This window comes from Apteryx rowi, unplaced genomic scaffold (assembly GCF_003343035.1).
Source record: "Apteryx rowi isolate R43461 unplaced genomic scaffold, aptRow1 scaffold_33, whole genome shotgun sequence".
NCBI lineage: Eukaryota > Metazoa > Chordata > Aves > Apterygiformes > Apterygidae > Apteryx > Apteryx rowi.
The window spans coordinates 2,389,584-2,404,782 of record NW_020449752.1 but is presented as its reverse complement, the minus strand read 5'-3'; positions in this window follow the sequence as shown (position 1 = coordinate 2,404,782).

The window sequence follows — 15,199 nt, the reverse complement described above, 5'->3', positions numbered from 1 at the left end:
CCTCGGTGTTGGCCAGCTGCTTGCTGGGCCCTCCTGTGGGCATCCTCCTGTGTCTCCATCCTTTTTTTTTTTTGGGAGCAAAAGTGCAGGAGCAGGTACTCCGAGCCTGCCGCGCTCCTTCTCCTTTATCATTGGAGCCAAACTTAAACGAAGGCCTGGCTACGAACCCGGCAAGCTACCGCGTCCCCCGGGCGTGCGGCTGGAGATGGCGGGAGCGGGTGCGCTAGCACAGGTCATGCAGCCTGGAGCTGTGGAAGTGCCTGCTGCCCAGTCCTCCGCAGGTGCCGGGCGGTCGGCACGGACAGCAGAGCGTCCCTGGCACCCGTTTTAGACGCCTGTGCTAGCGGTCTTGTGTGAGGAGCTAGCATCGCTTCAGGCAAGGTCTGCAGCTCCCTTGGGCTTGGGAAAATGAGATTTCCTTTTCTCAGTAGCCTGCCAAGATGGTGTTTTGAGATGCTTCCCATGCTATAGAGTTCACGGGTTCAAGTACCAACCAGAATTACACAGGTGATATTATGTAGCTGCCTGTGACAGCAAACAGCAGGGCTGCTTGACCCCCGAGGTCCCTTCCAGTGCTCTGTACAAGTCTTTTTGTTCGGCTCTTCATTGTAATGTAAACTCGGAGGCTAATGCCACAACCCCATTTCCTAGCTTTGCGCCACCCGATGCTTTCCAAGTGCGGCGCCTGTTATCTCGGGTTCCTTTCTCTAATGAATTTATCATATCAAGGAAGCAATTCACACACCTCCTTCGCTCTGGGTAGAGGCTGGAGTGCATTACCCGTCATGCTAGCGTCCAAAATTGCAACTTGGCAGAGATCAGTCCTGGCTTTTGAAATCCATTTAAATGGATGTAGCAATCTTCAGCAAGTGAGATTCAAGAGAAGAGATGCTGTGTTAATCTATAATGAAACAAGAACTAACCCTGAAGGGAAAGACAAGTGAGCGTGAATGGGGCTCTTGTTGGAATGAGCATTTCCAGGGATGCTCTCATTCTCTTTCCATTTTTGCTCTGCTCTCTATTTTTCTCCATCCTTTCTCTCTGTGTATTGCCTTCTTTCTTTCCTGGAGGTGCTCTGTATAATGATTTCATCACTTGAGTTTTCCTGAACAGAAACAAGCTCAGTCTTTTATTTTGTTTGCTCACGACCCTAAGAAATTTTAAATAGAGATGGTGTTAGCAAAATGCAAGCTGTGAGCGTGAAGATGACAACCTTATAATGTATTTATAACATCTGTCTTCAGATGAGTTTGAATATACTTTCTGTACTTTCAGAAAAAACTTTTAAAAATTGTTCTCCCAAATTATGATTAATTTAATTTCTTAGAGTTGAAGTGTTTGCAAAGTCAAAAAGTGTTTCCATTCACTGTATCTGTATGTCATAAACTTCTCTGCTTTACAACACAAATTAAGTTTTGAAGCTAGAGACTGAAATTTTCAAAAATGCCTAAAGCATTTTTGATTAGAGCTGGCTGAAAATTTTTCTAATGAATCAGTTTTCAAAAAGAAAATACAGGTTCACCAAAATCAAATCATTTTATGGGACCATAGCCTTTTCCTCATTTAAAATTTCATCTAAATGTTTTATTTCAATGAAGTCAAATCCCTTCGGTTCAGTTTATCATTTTGCGCGTAGACTATTTTACAGTTTGCAATAGGAAACCGTATTATAAGAGGAAAACAAAGCCTTTGAGATAGTTTTGATAGTTCCAAGATCAACTTTTTAAAAAATTTGTTTTGGGGAGGTGGGAAATCTGATTTTTTTTCCAGTAAAGGAGAAAAACAATATATTGGAATTTCCCAAGGACAAAAATGTGGTGTTCGCGTGCGCTCCAGTCTGGGTGCCTGTGGCTGTTAATGCTTCTCCTGGCGCTGGCCCCATCCATCCACCGCTCTCCCGTCTCCCCTGTCAGAGGAGCTCAGCTGTCACTGCAACTCGGAGATCGAAATTTTGTCTTTGCTGTGGCTGGGGCTAGATTGCTTTGAAGATTAATTCCTTTGAGAGGTTAGGACCAAGGCCAAAAGGAGGCCCTTCCTCGCCCCTTGAGATGGCAGCGGCGATGTAAAATGTCTAGAGGGCCCGGAGCAGCCGGCGGGGTCGGGCAGTCGTGGTTTCGATGCTGCAGGGCTTGCCCGCGAACGGCAGGCAAGGCAGCGAGGTCTCCATCAGCCGTGGCAKCTCGTGCATCCGCGCCATCGTCCGTTCCCGGGAACGCGCTCCTGCTCCGAGATGTGGGTCCTGGAGCCACGATCGCAGGAGGTTGTGCTCTCCCAGCTCCCATCCCCACGCGAGCTCCCACGCCGCGTGGCTTTCCCGCATCTGGGCCGGGCGGCCTCTGTGCCACCACGTCCCGTGTGCGCAGAAGCRCTGGCYGCCCGGGAGGCTTTTCAATTTCCCSGTGCTGGCAGGTGCAGCGCTCGGGTCAGGATTTAGGGCTTGGCCCAGCCATTTCTCCTTCCCGCTTTCCAATTAATCCCCTGCTGGGTAAATACCTTCCTTACGCTTTATCATCCTGCAAAGAGTCTTAAAGAAAAACAGAAAAAGAAAGAAGGAAACAGAGCAAGCAACCCGCCAATAAATTAAATGCACCAAATAAAATACAGAAAAGAGCAAACAAACCCCAAACAGCCCCTTCCTCTGAGTTAATTAATTGGATCCCGGTTTGAGGACGAGCACCCTCTTAAATCCCCCATTGCTGAATGCAATTTTCTCACTGCAATCACTCAGTGTCCCTGACAGACAGGAGCCCARTCGCTTCTCAACAGAAGGCGAATGGTGCTGCAGAGATGGAGTGCAAATAATAGATTTTTAACACCACCGCAAAGCTTGTAAATACCCTCCGAGGCACCCCCCTCGCCGCTTCTCTCCCCCTCTGCTGCGGGAAGGCCACCAGTGATAGAAGATGCTGCTGAGCTTTAGCTCTTGCTTCCTTTGACAGGGAGCAAGTTGGTAATCGACTTCCCCCGCTGGTGTTTTTAGCATGTGCGGGAACCCGTAAATGGCTTGACGGTGGGATGTGCGATGTTACTGCTTGCTGCTGACTCGGAGGCGAAGGCTGCACGGCGCGAGAGTGAGGCCTCTGTGAGGGTGGCAGCATGCCCGGGGTGGAGCGTAGGGTATGTCTCGTTGCGTGCAACCACCGCGCTCCTGGAGCGCGTAGAGTCCGGGCGTCAGGGCTGGAAAGGAGGCTTGAGGTTTCTTGGTTTGAGTTCCTCTTATCCGTGGACCCTGCGTGGGTGCAAATGCCACGTGCACRAAGCTTGGCCTGGATCTGGTAAGGTATCTGCAGGTGTGAAGACCTCCACTAAGGTTTTGCTTGAAACTGGCTTGCTGGAGGGGTAGTGCTGAGATGTTAGTCATGCATCTGTTCCTCCTGAAGGATCCCAAAGACAATATTTGCAGCACTAAGAGCTTGGGTCACCGAGTCAAAACTCGGTTGAGGAGAGCATCCTCTGTTGACCACCTGACGTGGGTGGCTCGTTCCTGAAGGCCACCCTTCTGGGCCTTGAGATGGTCTGGCCAACCTGGCATCACCCAGGGCCTCGTTTCTGAAATGTGCCGGAGAATCTAAGGTCGAGTCGGTCCAACACGGGCGCTGCGCAAATGGGTGGCGCAGGTCACCTCCCTGCTCGGTCGGGTCGCTTCGGGTGCCCCCCAGACTCAGCCCCCTCGCCTGTCCTCTAGCATCCCCTGGTAGTTTGCTGCTGGATTTAAATTGCATATATGTAAGGAAACGGCTAGACTGAACCTCTGGATGCGTTTCATGTAGACTCGAGCAGTTTTCAGCTGTTAAATCGCTGATTACATCCTTGACTGTGGACCAGCCCTGTAGATTTTGGTAGCTGCATACACGGCCCCGGTCAGCCCATGCAGGTCACGGAGGTCGGCGCTATTAAAGGCTAATTCCCGCCCGCAATACTAACAACTTCGCGCCGCGTATAATATCAGTGAGAGCCCATGTCAAATCCGTTGTTGCGTGATGTGACCAAATCCATTACTGCGCACATGGAAATCAATTACTGCACATTAGGGAACATTTAACACTTGAGCCTTTTCCGCGGCGGTGTTTGTACGGCGCGGCTGCACGAATCGTTATCGGCCGCGCTGGAAATGGATTTTTTCATCTGTAACGAATGCACGCGGGTCCGAAGCGAAGCGGCGGAGCGGAGCGGTCCTGGGACGAGGGAGCGGGACGGCGAGCGGAGCAGCGTTCCTACCCGCTGCGCTCACCCCGGAGCAGTGGGAGTCAGTGTTTTCTTCGGCGATGTTCGCACGTATCCCCCTCTGCTGTTCCTGTCTCTCGAAGACGCCTCACCCACGCAAAGAGAGGTCGCCGCGCTCGTTGGCTCCGCTTGCAAGCCGTAACGTGCCTTTCTTTCATCTTTTCCGTGTATTGAAAAGAAAAACCTGTATGCTCGCGTTGGCGCCGCAGAATCGAGCGCGGAAGGGGCTTGTTGGTGACGGTCGACGGAGTGGCAGGATGTGTTGTGGTGATGGTAGGAGGGGGGGCACATGCGCATGAGGACTGTGGTGGACGGCAAGGGGAGAGAGCCCAGCGCGGACAGCTGGATGTTGGCCAACTTTCGCCCTCGTGCCGTTCGGGTTGGGCAGGGATGGCTCATAGTGGTACCCGCGCTGCTCTGTTGCTGCAGCTGGCAACTGGGGAYGCTCGGGGAGCTTTTGGCTTTGGCCCCTTCTTTCCTTCTTAAATGCGCTCCCACCCGGATGCTTGTGACAGCTGCAGAGGGAYGGGAGGGCACGGGTAGACAACAGCAGCGCGGGACGCGCCGAGCGTTTCCCTGCTGCAAGACGGGATGGAGCAGAGCTCCTCTGTCCTGTCCTCGCTCCCCTTTCCCACCCCGGAGCATCCCTTCCGTCTCGGGGGCGCCCTGCGGCACCTCTCCCCCCGGCAGCGATGCCCGGCCCTTCGTGCCCATCCTCGCACCCATCCTGCAYGCCGCCGGGCACCCTCTCCCCAGCRTCCSGCCCYGYGGCRGCCCTCTCCTGCGTGTACCTGCTTGCACCTCCTGCCTTTCCCGCGGCGCTAATACGCTCGCTTAGCAGGCGTTATCCACCTCCCCTCGCACGCGTATGCAGAGAGAGGGAGGAAATGGATGAAGGTTAATTTTTTTGGTCCCTCTCATAATGACTCATCCATAACGATTTCTATTGGTTATATTTCCTTGTGTGACAGAAACAATTTACTGCATTCCTGCAAAGCCTATTTTCTCTGCATGATCTGCTCGCGTGGAGGTTTGGGGAAGTAATTTGCAGATACTTTGCCTCAAAATAGCTTACAAAGACAAAAGGGTCCTGTTGACACCAAGGTGCGCTCCTCGTGAGGGAGGAAAATGGGATAAAACAGTTTAAAAATAAAAACGCTTTATTATAGTCACTCAGAGTTAAATTCTACATCGCACGCTGCAGGTCGAAAGCTCCCCACACCGGCGGGAGGCTCGGAGGATGGCAGGAGGGGGATCTCCGAGCGTCACTGGCGGTTAGGGCTGGGTGGTTGGTGGGTGCTCAGGGAGGTGTCGGGATGCTCCTGCTGGATGCGGTTGTGTGTGTTGGGCTCGGGGAGGGGTGTCAGCCCGCCGGGGCCCTGCGTGCTTTTGGCTTTTGCAGGATCCTCTTGGCGGGAGGACGCGGTGGGTCTTGCAAGGACGTGGTTGCACGGAGGGCGTTTCTGCGTTAGTCCCCATCAGCGCTGGCGTAGCCCGGCTGCTGCCTACGCTGGAGCTCTGGCCCCATGCCATGAGCAATAAAACCAGGAGATAATTACTATTCAAGGTAATTTGCTTAGGCAAGTGCTTCTCCTAATGTGCTCGAGGCTCGCTGATGGATGGGTTGGTGATTTCTTGGGTGCTCGCTACCCTGTTTTTATTACGGCGCGGGCTCCCTTCCGCCGCCGCTTGGCAGGTTAGATCAGCCCGGGGTTCCCAGGCCGGGCCACGTAGCCCAGAGCTGCGCTCGCCTCGCGGGGCCGTGCAAACCGAGCGATTCCCGCGAGCGCCCCAGCCTCGCCTCGGCTTGCTTTCCCCACGCTCGCGCGCTCGGCCCCGCATTGGTGTGCGGGCGCTGCGGCAGAACGGCGAGCAGGCTCGGGCGCCCCTTGGCCTGCGGTCGCCGCTGCGGCTCGCGAGCCCTCGGGCCGGGAGCAGAGGCCACCSCGTCCCTGTCGTGTAAGGAGCCGAACCGCGGCGGCGGTGGTGCGCGATGGTAGGTCGGTGTGCCAGGCGCCGCGCGGCTCGCCGCAGCCGGGGGGCAAATTGGGGCAAGAAGAGGCGGAAAAGGCTGCAGAGCTGCAAGGCGCTGGCAGCCAAAGCAGGAGGGTTTCTGTGTCAGCGAAAGGACGCAATGCCCGCGAGGCGTCTGAGAGCCGGCGGTCGGACGAAGAGGACAGTTTGCGAGATGGATACAGTGAAGGGCTTAATCCTGTGCTGACCTAACTCGAGATGTAGGAGTGCAAGTCTAGATAAGATACAGCCAGCCTAATCTTTGTACCTTGCACCCGAAGTGAATTCACTCTGGAGGCTGCAACTGGTCCGTAAGTGAGGTACCTGCCTCCTAATTACTTGGGATTTACTAGGAACTTCCTATTGCCTTCTTGCGTCTCCTTATTTCCGCCCTCTGTTTTCCTTTGGGGAATGAAAATGCTGGTTTTGTGACATATTTGGCTTAATTGGTGCTGCGGAACCCAAACGGACCCGAAACCTCTTAACCTCGCAGTTTCTTACTCCAGAAAACATGATGGTGAGCAGCAAAGCTGCAAGACGTGGCGGGAAGYGGAGCAGTGTTGGCACAGCATGTGCTGCCCTCCCTGAGTCCGGAGGGCCGGAGTCAGGGACTTGAGGATAGTACCTGCCTCTCTCCAGCCTTTTAGTGCCCTTTGCTGTCCCGTCCCAGGGCAGCAGCAGGACACGAGAATTTTCGCTGCTCTTCTTGTAACTACGAAAAGAGCAGTTCTGCCTTGGTTTGAAAAAAATTCGGGCGAAGAGATTTGGTCTTCACTTCAGCCTTGGCCTCTTAGTCGAAAACGCTGAGAAAACAGACAAGAACGCAGTTGGGTTTTGGGGCATGAGATGAAAGCTCCTGTACCAGAGTGTGTCCTGGGACCATAGCTGTAAGCATCCCTCARGTCTCTCCAAATGTGGTGATTTTTGCTTTTTGGCTAGGTTTCCGCCTGGGAGGGATGGCTCTGGACCTCATGACTTGTCTGCGCGTTYCTCCTCCCTGTCCATCGCTCCAGCGAGTTTGCAGGGTGCGAGCTGCGTTGCAGCGCAGGGAGAGGCGGGGGGCTCGTCTGYGCGAGCGGGTCAGCCGGGAACGGCCGGCGGCAGAAAACACTGGCCCTTTCTGTGCGTGCTCTGCCCCGAAACACAAGCCCCCTTATCGCGCCTGGTGTCGTGCGTTGCGCTCGCAGCRGGGCCGGAGGCGCGAGTTCGAGTGCCGCTCCAGGCTTAGGGCACAGGCTATGGCCAGCTGAGCCGTGAATRCGTCCTTTGTGCGGGCCAGCGAAGGCAGGAGGTTGTGACGTGAGGCACGGGGCTCCTCCACGCGCCGTTAGGGACCGAATACGACGTGGCTTAGTCGCCTTGGTCCCAGCTGCAGCTCAGGCTCTGGAGCARCTTTCTTGCACTGAGCGTTAGGAGCGCTGGTGAGCGCGTACAGGCGTGCGGCAGGCTGTCCTAGTCTTTGTAGAGAAGCACTGTCCTTCCCAAGGCAGAGCTTTGCTTTACGTTAGCTAAGGACCTGGCCCCGCGCGACTCCATGGAGGTGGTGACGGCAGGTGCCACCAGACCCAGGCTGCAGCTGCCAAGTGTGACACTTTTGGGTTCAAAGGCAGCATCTGATACCAAGGGCTGAGCGCTGTGCTCTCTTCCTCCTTTTCGTGGAGAATTTATTGAGGTGCTGTATGCCGTCCCAGCCCAATTAAATCCATCGGAGTCAATTAGAGAGCGTAACTGGCTGACTGGACTTGGGAGGCAGAGCTCCACGAGTCGCCTTCCCGGCAGTGCTAGGGAGGGGAGCGGAGTTTGGGAGCTGCTTGTCGCTCGCGGGCGAGCTGCGTTTGCTGCAGAGCAGCTGAAATCCAAAATACTTTTTCCAAGCGTGCTTCTGCTGATAAATTCAGAGGTTGGGAGATGCTGGCGTTCTCTGATGAATCTGGGAGCAGAGCGCTCAGGGCAAAGGTGCCAGTTTGGGGTCCAGGAGATGCAAATCTTATCGTCTGTGTGATCTCGAGAAAACGAACCTTTCTTCCTCATTTGTACAAAGGGCGTTGACCATCCCTTTATCTGCCCGGTCACTCTAAAAGGTAGATCCTCGGAGCAGAGATGGTCCTGCACAGCATCAGCATACAGCGTCAAGCACACCCGCCTAAGCCCGCTAGCTACGACTGTGCTATAACGTGCAGTACAATCCATGCTCTGCAATGTAATCATTGCTTGCTCTCTTATTTCCAAAGGTTTCAAAGGGGAGAAATACTGCTTAGAATTTCATTTGCTGCATTAAATTTTCATGGAATGGCTGGACCATTCCCTAATTCAAATGAATTGTCTGATCAAATGCACACTCCCCTCCCCCAAAGCTTTAAATTCTGGAAAGACATTATCAGAGTTATTTGGACCTGCTTTTCCTCGAAAAGTCTGGGGGATTTAGTCCATAATTTTGCCGATTTTCATTTTTCATAATACCCATCTAGCTTTGATGTGAAATTGTTGTCTTATATTTTAGCTACTTAAAAATTTCAGTCTTGGCGGGGGAGGAGGGAGGGGAACAGTCCCTCAATGTTAAACACATTGGTTGCAAATGTGGTTCAAGCAGATTTTATGCAGGGCCTGTTTAAAATAAGAGGCGCGCAAATCCAGAGTCTTTTCTTCCTCGAGCCATCCTGATCCACTGTGACTCTTCTGCTCAGTCCCAAATGATACCTGACTCCRAGCAGGTATGAAATTCGCTTCTGTTCAAAGGGCTACCGTTGTGCTCATTCCCTGCTTGCATCCCTTCAAGCGCTCAGGAAGGGATTTAAGTGATGCGCGCACCTTTTGCGGGTTTGCCGGCAAAAGGGTGAATTTCTCTCTAATTTAGGTAGCTTAATCTCCTTTTCGGAGACCTGCTGCAGCGTTGCAATAGGACGAAGCCCTGAGCCGCTCGCCTAGCGGAGGGAGCGGCAGGGAACTTACATAATCGAGCCCCAAAAGAGTAGTATYGGACTGCGAGGCTCCTGTGCTAATTTGAAATGAGGTGAGTGATGGCAAATTGAGTTTCAAGGGCAGCGGAGACAACTTGTCAATTTAGCCYGGGCTCCTCGATGTCGGTGGAATCCTTAGTAGCTGGATCTGAAGCTTGTTTGCGGCAGTTTATATAATAGCTACAATCCCCTAGATAGATTAAGCAATTTCTTCATTTAGGACTTTCAAAACTCGATGACATTTTGAGAGATTTTCTTGACCTTGCGAAGGGCAAATGCTAACTTCCCCCGCCACCCTCGCGGCTTCTGTCGATACGCTAACGACTGCAGGGGAAATAAAGCCAGGCAGAGGGAAATAGCCGGTGGGGCTGGGTTTGTTGGAGGGACACGGGTTTGCTGACGCAGGGGGGATTCATTCCCAGTGACTTCTCGCCGCTTTGGACTGGGTTTCTTTCCTGGTGGTGTCCAAGCTGTGTCCTCCTTGCGTGCCTCAGTTTCCCTGTCTTAAGCTGACCTTTGTAAACGTGCTTTGAGCTGTACTGACAGCCTGTGCTGAGCAAAAGGCAAGGTTATTTACTCTCGCGGTAGCGTCCAGCACCAGACAAGTGCTTTATGAATACAGGAGTAGCCCTAGCCTGAGCAGTGAAGCACTCGTAATAAAACATCAGACGACGAAGCATCGAAGGAAACAGCGAGATAGCAGCAGTGTCAGAAAGAAGAGACGCGAGCCAGCTGTGCAAGCCATTCCCCGAGGCGCGTTTCCAGAAAGCACTGAACCTGCAACTCCAGTCTGAAGCTCAGGGTTGCACATCTGGTGGGAAAGGGCTTCGGTGCCTGGCTCCCACTGATGGCTAAAGCCTGGTCCGCGGGGTGGGTAAGCAGCCGAAGCTGGAAGCAGTTGCTCACTTACTGACTTCTCGCTGGGTCCAGGCAGTGAAGGGCTAGGCACTGCTCGGTCTCGGGGACCAGCGTTTCAGTGGAGCACAGCAATGCAGAAATTTTGGTGGTGCTGGAGCAGGCGAGGTGTGTACCTTCTGCTGGTTGCAGTAGGAAATAGGCATCTCTCTGGCTTCTGCATGCGAGAATCGCACCAGGCATCCGATCTGCATCTTTAGGTACCTAAACGCCTTTGCAAAGCTGTCACTTAGTAGCTGCCAGACTGGATCAGAGCAACAGCGCATCCAGCCCAGCATCCTGTGTCCGGCAATGGGCAGCCCCAGCAGCCTCGGAAAAGGCGAAAGGAGGGTTTGCGGGAGTAGGCAGACAAGGTCGGCGGAAGGGGTGAGTTTCCGTGGGCAGGACCATTAGTGGGGAAAATGGGCAATGAGGATTCTCTGCTTGGATGCTGAAACTCCTCGAGCAGAAAAAAAGCAAATGGAACTTTTTAAATTAAAAAAAAAAAAAATCTAGCAACCTGAAAGCTTTCAAGGCAGGGGAGCGACTGGTGACATCCCTGCTTACCTCCCCGCTCCACTTGCAGTTGATACGCTGTCTGATTAAGTCTCACTAGCATGAATGTTCACAGCTGCATGTAGGACATGGAAAGTGCCTAATGACTGCTCTAGCTGGCGTAATTCCTAAGTAGGTATGGCATGTGGCTGCTCTGCAAAGGGGTTCAGGACTGACAGTCTGTGAAAAGTGATAGAGGAGAGAAATGTCAGAGTGGGGATTTAAACACATGCGCAGATTAAATGAACTTAGTACTCATGAAACAGGACCGCTCCGACGTGACCCGAGCCTGGCTTCATCTAGCGATGCCTAAAAACACCCCAGAAGAAGTCAGAAGGGAGCAAGCCTTTGGGGATGCGTAYGCAGAAGGCAGCTGAGGATGTCGGGCGGATGGGAGAAGTCGGTCCTGTCTACTCTTGGCTGGTGCATCCCGCGAGGGCGCTGGAGCAGGGAGCCCCGGCTCCCTCGCTGCGGCTGCCCCATGGCAGGCTGCCTCACTGCAGCTTTCTCTGCTTTTGGCCTTGGAAATGATGAGGATGGAAAGGCTCGGGATCAACCCCGCCGCAAATTTTGGCATCGTCCCAGGGTGCTCCTTGCCCTGCCCTGACTCCTGCGGGCGTCCCAGGGAAGCCCATTGCCCTTTCCGATGCTCCCTGCACGTGGAGCTTGCCGGAGAGCCGGGATCTGAACCCACACGAGTGCCTGGTGAGCGACCGTGGTGTATAAATCACGTTTGCTGCCTGTCTTCCCACTTCCCTGCTGTCCTGCCACTCCTCCCAGACACGCTCACGCATCCTCTCCCCAGGTTTTCATTATGATAATTAGGAAATTAAAATCATTTTCAATATTTTTAAACCAAATTATGAACTCGTGGGCTGCTTTAGCTACTGCCATATTGTTAAGTGTCTTAATAGGCCTATTTCCTATTTAAATATACTTCATATGTCGTTACTCAGATGGTCAATGCTCAACAGCCACTATAACCATTCCTGGTTATGCAGTGAGAATTAAGTGACCAGTTTGTGGAAGCCTAATAAGAGAAATTATCTGCCTTTTGGAACAGAAAGCAAGTATTTGGCAAGGACTGTGTAGCTTAGGAGGGAGGTATGGGAACGTGGTGACTTTGAGCATCAGGACACAGGTTGAAATCCAAACACAGGTCTGATCCTGCAGGATGCAAGGTCATCCTTGAGGACCACAAATCCCTGGTCAGTGCCGCCCGGCTGCGTGCGCCCTTTGGGGAATTGGCTGGGGAAATTTGGTTTCGTTCCTTGTTGCCTCTGTCAGCAATGGGAGGAACCGGCAGCAAACGGACAGGTTAGCAGAGAGAAGCCAAGTGGCCTTCAAAGGTGGGATCTCGCGTTCTTGGTCTGAAGCTTGGCTCCTGGGCTTGATCTGGAGACTAATGTTGCAAAAACTCATGGGCTTCATCGAGCCCTGAGTCTAGCACGAGCATTAAAACCTGCTGAAAAGCAGGAGGCTGGTTCCCACTGCGATTCCTGAGAGCCTCCAAAGGGCCAACAGGAGCCGAGCTGGGCTCTTAACCTCCTCACGAAAGGGGCCTCGGTGGGTTTGCCCTCTGCTGGAGTAGGCTTTCTTCCGTCCTTCCCTTCAGGGCTATGATGAAGCAAATGAAATCAATAGACCAAGAAAAAAAACACCCCAAAGAAGTCAAAGGATCACAATAAAACGTAAAGTGTTGGAGTAAATATTATTAGAGCATCTTCAGCAGCAATAAAAAGATTAATTTGCTATTGCGGGAAAGAAAAAAAAAGCCAACAATGTGTTTATGCTAAAAATTGCTGCCAAGAATTGCTTTTCATCTAGTGCATTCTGTTTTATTGGGTTTTTGCCTTTCGCCCTCCCCTGCTTCCCCCATCTCTCTGAGATATCTGTGTTGCTGTAGGTGATTGTGGAGGTCTGATCTATTGGTAGGATATCCCTCAAACGTTTCGCGCGCTTCCCCCCAGGCCTCAGAGACTCTGGATTTTACTTTTTTTTTTCCTTCTCTTTTTTTCTTTACCCAAAGAAACTGATTTGCCACCGGCAGATCTAAGAGGGTTGTGTATACTAGGCTGGCAACGTCTGATGTATGGCCACATTTGGAGCCACAGACTATACCAGCCTTAATAACATTCTTCTTTACAAAGTGCTTACTGTTAAATATTTATGAGACGATGCAAGAACAACCACTGCCATAGTCCATGAATGCGCAAACATCCCTCCTCCCTGCCGTTTAATGGGCCTGTATTTTGGGAGGCAGGTGGGCAGCCTTGCCTGCATGATTCAGAGATAGCCCTGGGCTTGCCTCGCACGACCTGCCCTGACTAATCGCCTTTTCAGTGGCTGAATATTGGGCATTACTGATTTACTCTGGGCAAGGGACTGGCTGGAGTCAGAAGGCTGCGTTTTAAGTCATCTAACTGCTCTAGCCTGGATCGGCTCCAGCAGATGTGATTTTTCTCCTTGTGCAGAGGCTCGTGGTGAGCACTTAGCTGCAGAGCAGGAAGAGTTCAAGACTGAGGTTAGGTCCTGTTAGAAGATGGTTTTGGCTGCTTTTCGGTGCCTGGGCTTCCCTCCCGTCACAGGGACAGGCCTGGGGCGTTGCTGTGGCTCTACCGCTGGGAGATGACGAGCGAGCCCTCCCCAGAGCCCTGGCAGCAGAAGATCCCACGCAGGCAAAGCATGTGGGTCAGGGCAGGCTGAGCATCCAAGGGCCACCACGCTTCCCTCCCCAGTCCCTGCGCCACTCGCACTGCCCTGGGCTCTGTGCATGACCCCGAGGAAGATTTKCAGGCTGATTTGGTCTGCGTCATCCTTAGGATCTCTCAGATAAAGAAAAATAGGGCAATAAAAAAAAATAGGGTTCTTAGTTTAGGGTAAAGCTCTTCTGTTCAGCTGAGGCCCCACTACAACCCCCCGGRAGGTCTCTGAGCCTTATTTACGCCTCCAATTTGGCTTTTGGCTCACCCCAAAATCTCCTATGGACTCTCTTAGTGCCAGTGAGTGCAAAAGAGTGGCTGAAACAGGAGTGAGTTGTCTTTTCCTAGCCCCCAGGGAGGATAAAAGCACCGCTGCAGCGGGCTAGTGAAGATTTTCCTTTGGTTTGGAAGCGTGTATTTTGATAATCGCAGTTCCTGGCTCTGCTCTCTGTTGTAGGGTTGTATCGCGGCTGGCAATTGTATGGTTACTTAGATGCAGCGCCATTAAAGCAGATATTATATCCCAAGGGGTGATGGTCTAAACTCAACATTTTCATTTGTTTAAAAGTTATCTGATTTTATCTGCGCTTGTAATGGTTGAGACATTGTGCTAGTCATCTCGGAAAGCAGGTTTTCGCATAATGTCCTCTTTACCTAGGGTGTGAGGGAATCGCTTTAATAAGCATAAGTGGCTCTTATTAGCATTTCCATCGTAGATGTAGATGTGCTCGATAGGGAAGGCTGGTCTGCTTTCCACGTCGCAAAGCGGGAAGCAGAGGCTCGGGAGAAGGCGAGGGCACGGGAAGCGGGGGATGCTGGTTGTCCAGGACCGAGCCACCAGCAGCATTGTGCCACCTCGCGGGAGCACCAGACGGCTGTGCCGCACTTTGGCACTTCTGCCGGAGGTGCTAGCCAAACTCCCGAAAACGCACGAGCTTGCGAAATACACAGAGCAGCTTTCACTTCTGTTGACTCCTTAAAATGTTGCCTTTTTAATTTTTAACCTTCAGAAGGGGCTTTGGTGGAGCGCCAGGTTGAGTTCCAGTTGGCTCCCCCTCCCCCCTTTTTTTTTTTTTAGCTGAACGCTTAGAGATGGTGAATGTGTTTGTAGCCTATAATTTCGAATAAAGTGATAATGCCATGCGACTGAAATGCTCTTTACTCTGGTAACTTCCACTTGGTGATAAAGAGCTCTAAACACACTTGCGGTGGCAAAGCAGTTTTTCCTTAGGGCCTGGCATTGCAAGTGAAGGTGCGTTTAATAAAGAAATGAGATTATGGAAAGGAGGTTTGCAGTATAGACGAATCGGGGTGATTCTCTGGCTTTGTACGTGATACCTACTTGGTAAGGCAACRGGCTGGCTAAAAACAATTTACAGGCAATGCTGGATATACTGATCCACAGTTTCTTTAACACCCCGTTATTATCTCTCCCGTGTGGCTGCCTCTGCTGAGAACAGAAGTGGTCCCTGAAGATTACCCCTTGCTCGAGAAAGGTGCACAGATAAAGTCAGTGCCTGCTTCTGGCCTATTTCCTGAGAAATTTTAGCTTTAATCTTCCGAAAGGAAATTTTTAACCCTTAGGGAATAAGAGAGAATAAGGCGATCTGTACCGAAGGCTGGCGAACAAGCACCAAGTGTTTTCATACTCTTGTGATATTTATTATTATCTGAAGATACCTGAAGCCTGGGAGATCGAGGATGTATATGTTTATATATTCACTTAGCGTATCTGTTTGGATGGTGCGTGCATGTATGTGCGGGTGTGATCTGCATACTGTTCAGCGCCTCGGGGCTGGCAGCGGGAAATACCGCGTCGGAAGCCACCTTTGCCTCCCAGCATCAGCGCTTCTG